A 3,884-nucleotide genomic window follows, 5' to 3' on the forward strand; every position below is an offset into this window, starting at 1 on the left:
AGGTAATTTTATTTATTTATTTATTTTTGGCCCCGCTGAAGCATGTGGGATCTTAGGTTCTCAATCAGGGATCTAACATGCAACCCCTGAGTTGGAAGTGTGGAGTCTTAATCGCTGGGTTAACAGGGAAGTTTCAGAGTTTTTAAAAAGCTTATTTTTTCTACTTGTAGACTTGGTGGCAGATCTTGTTTCACTTTTATTATTGCTTTGATAACAATTTTCTCTTAGAAACATGTTTAATTTTTCTGTCCCATATGTCAGCTCTGTGCAAAAGTATCTTGTTGACTCATTCCAATATATGGAAGGGAAACTTGGTGACTGTTTTTTGGTCTCCAGAGCATAATTAAAAGGAAATAACTCTGAAAGTCTTCCATAAGAGAACATAAAGTTTGCTTACAAAAAAAAAAAAAGAAGGGGGCTTAAAAGGACACATATTATCTCTTTTTAATTGTCATTACAGTGGGTCTTCCAGATGCATGCTTTTTAATTTCGGGTTTTTTTGGGGGGTACCATCTACACAAAAATAGATATTTTCTTCCTTAGCTAGGTAGAACCAATGCTAGGGGCAATTTAGAAATAGACTGTGGCTTTTGTGACACTTACTGGCAATTTTTGTCCATAATGACTATTCCACTGTACCAGAGTCTAACAAAGGATGAAATGCTGCTAGAGAAATGTTTTCTCCTCCTTTTATATATTTGACTAATTCATTTGATTTCTGTTCCACAAGTATGTTGCTATTTTTTAAAAATTGCATTTCTTAATCTCATTGTTTAAAAAGTCCTTGAATTCTGGGTGAACCGAAGCTCTATTAAAAAAAAAATTAACAAGATAACACTGATTTATAACAGTATATAAGTTTCATGTGTTCAATATTATATTTCTACTTCTGTACACATACAGCATGCTCACCACCAAAAATTTCAGTTTCCACCCACCACCATACAGTTGACCCCCTTTACCCATTTCACCCCCACTTCCTCTTTGATAATCACGACTCTGTTCTCTGTATCTACGTTTGCTTTTGTTTGTTTTGGTTTCTTCACATTTATTTTTTTTTCTCAACTCATTTTACTTAGCATAATACTTTCAAGGCCCATCCACTTTGTTGCAAATAGCAATATTTCATCTTTTTATGGTTGAGTAGTGTTCCATTGCATATATACCAGACTGAAGTTCTATTTTAAAAGTTTCTTTGTTTTTCATCCCAATAACTTGGCAGGTTTAAAGTTGTTTTATATGGTGCTTCAGTTCCCAAATATTCATGTTTTAAAAAACTTCTTAGGTTAATTAGGAATTTCTCTAGAGATAGTTAGAAAGCAGATCAGTGGGCATGGAAAGTGGTTGTTGAAATGGTGACAAAATGCTGGTAGTAGAATGGTGCTAGAATTTATTTATGTATGGATATGTATGTCTGTATATGTGTAACATATATGTGTGCGCATATATACAATTTATTATCAAAAATTAGGAAATTCAAATAACTGAATTAAAAAAATATGCTCACCCTACTTTTAAGTCAAACTGCCCATATAAGTAAAATCCTAAGATCAGATTTTATGTGGTAAATTACATGCTGGAGTCTGAAAGGTGCTGTTCAACATTTGGGAACTACATTAACCATGTAGTCTGGTTACTGAGGTAAGCATCAATGTCAGTCTTATTTTAATGGAATTGAAGACAAACCATTATTGTCAAGCTATGGGGGAGCACTTCAGAGTATGTGTATAAACCTAATGGAATGACCATTTTCTTAGATCACCCAGATCAATCCAACAACCTGTCAGTTAAATGGAGTAGCTACACTGAGGGATCCATTCCTGAAATGGTTTCATCTTCTTGTTGGTAAATATCATCAATACATAAAACAGAGCTAGTGAGGCAAAGTGAAAAGAGCACCAGATTAAATCAGGAGACCTTGATCCTAACTCTGAATCTGCCACCAACACTAATAATTAAACATATATATGTGTGTCTTTTGACTATTATTAATGCCCTTCTACACACACTGTGTCATTTACTATTAACACCTAGGGAAGCCAATTTCTTATCACCATGTCATTCTTTCTAAAACATTTTGACTATTTGGTAATAAAATATTATATAATATATATAAAATGGAAGCTTATATCCTTTGGCCAATATCTCCTCATTTTCCCCACTCCTCTAGCCCCTGATAACCAACAATCTACTCTTTGTTTCTATAATTTTGACTTTTTAAGATTCTATATATTTGTGGAACACCTTTCAGGTATAAGATGAATAAATTTTGGGAGTCTAATATGAGTGAAAAAGTGAAAGTCGCTCAGTCGTATCTGACTGTTGATGACCCAACGAACTATACAGTCCATGGAAATCTCCAGTCCAGAATACTGGAGTGGGTGGCCTTTGCCTTCTCCAGGGGGTCTTCCCAACCCAGGGATCGAACCCAGATCTCCTGCATTGCAGGTGGATTCTTTACCAATTGAGCCACCAGGGCAGTCCATTTAATGTATAGCATGGTAACTATAGATATCATTTTGTGTTATATACTTGAAAGTTACTAAGTCAGTCAGTCAGTTCGGTCGCTCAGTCATGCCCGACTCTTTGCGACCCCATGTAATTCAGCATGCCAGGCTTCCCTGTCCATCACCAACTCCCGAAGCTTACTCAAACTCATGTCCATTGAGTTGGTGATGCCATCCAACCATCTCATCCTCTGTGTCCCCTTCTCCTCATGCCTTCAATCTTTCCCAGCATCAGGGTCTTTTCCAATGAGTCAGTTCTTCACATCAGGTGGCCAAAGTATTGGAGTTTCAGCTTCAGCATCAGTCCTTCCAATGAATATTCAGGACTGATTTCCTTCAGTATGGACGGTTTGATCTCCTTGCAGTCCAAGGGACTCTCAAGAGTCTTCTCCAACACCACAGTTCAAAAGCATCAATTCTTCACGCTCAGCTTTCTTTATAGTTCAACTCTCACATTCATACATGAGTACTGGGAAAACCATAGCTTTGAGTAGAAAGACCTTTGTCAGCAAAGTAATGTCTCTGCTTTTTAATATGCTGTCCAAAGTTACTAAGAGTAGATCTTAAATGTTTTCACTGTAAAAATGATAATTTAGTGATGATGGAGATGTTAACTGGGTTTTCAGGTGGCGCTAGTGGTAAAAAAAAAACCCGCCTGCCAATGCAGGAGACATAAGAGACATGGGTTCGATCCCTGGGTTGGGAAGATCCCCTGGAGGAGGGCATGGCAACCCATTTCAACACTCTTGCCGGGAGAAGCCCATGGACAGAGGAGCCTGGCAGGCTACAGTCAATAGGATCGCAAAGAGTCAGACACAACTGAAGTGACTTATCATGCACACATGGAGATGTTAATTAACCTTATTGTAATAATTTTGCAATATATATGTGCATTGAAACATCATGTTGTATGTCTTAAACTTACATATGTTATATGTCAACTATATCTTAATAAAGCTGGTAACAAGGAAATAAAACTTTGTATCCCTGCCTCCTTATTCCTAACCCATTAAGCACTCAGAGCAGGTAGCATTAGGTGGTCTAAGACTTTGAAGATGGATCTGTCTGCTATAGGAGCTTCAGTTCTACTTGTGAACTGTTTCTCCTGCAAGGGCTTTTTAGGATCCCATGTGGTATGTTAGGGGCTATATAAATGCAAATTCATTTCATTTAGAAATGAAATGAACCACACTAAATGGACGTAGGTACAACCCCAGAATTAAAAGAAGGGCCAAAGCAGTACTCCAGATCCAAAGGCATCTTTTTTAGACGTCTGAGCAGTTAAAAGAAACGTGAGGATTTGGATGGCAACAGAAATAGGATGAATTCTTGGTTCCATTTCATTGCTTTATCACTCATAAGCTATAAGGCCAAACT

The sequence above is a fragment of the Cervus canadensis genome, chromosome X, assembly GCF_019320065.1.
Source record: "Cervus canadensis isolate Bull #8, Minnesota chromosome X, ASM1932006v1, whole genome shotgun sequence".
Lineage (NCBI taxonomy): Eukaryota > Metazoa > Chordata > Mammalia > Artiodactyla > Cervidae > Cervus > Cervus canadensis.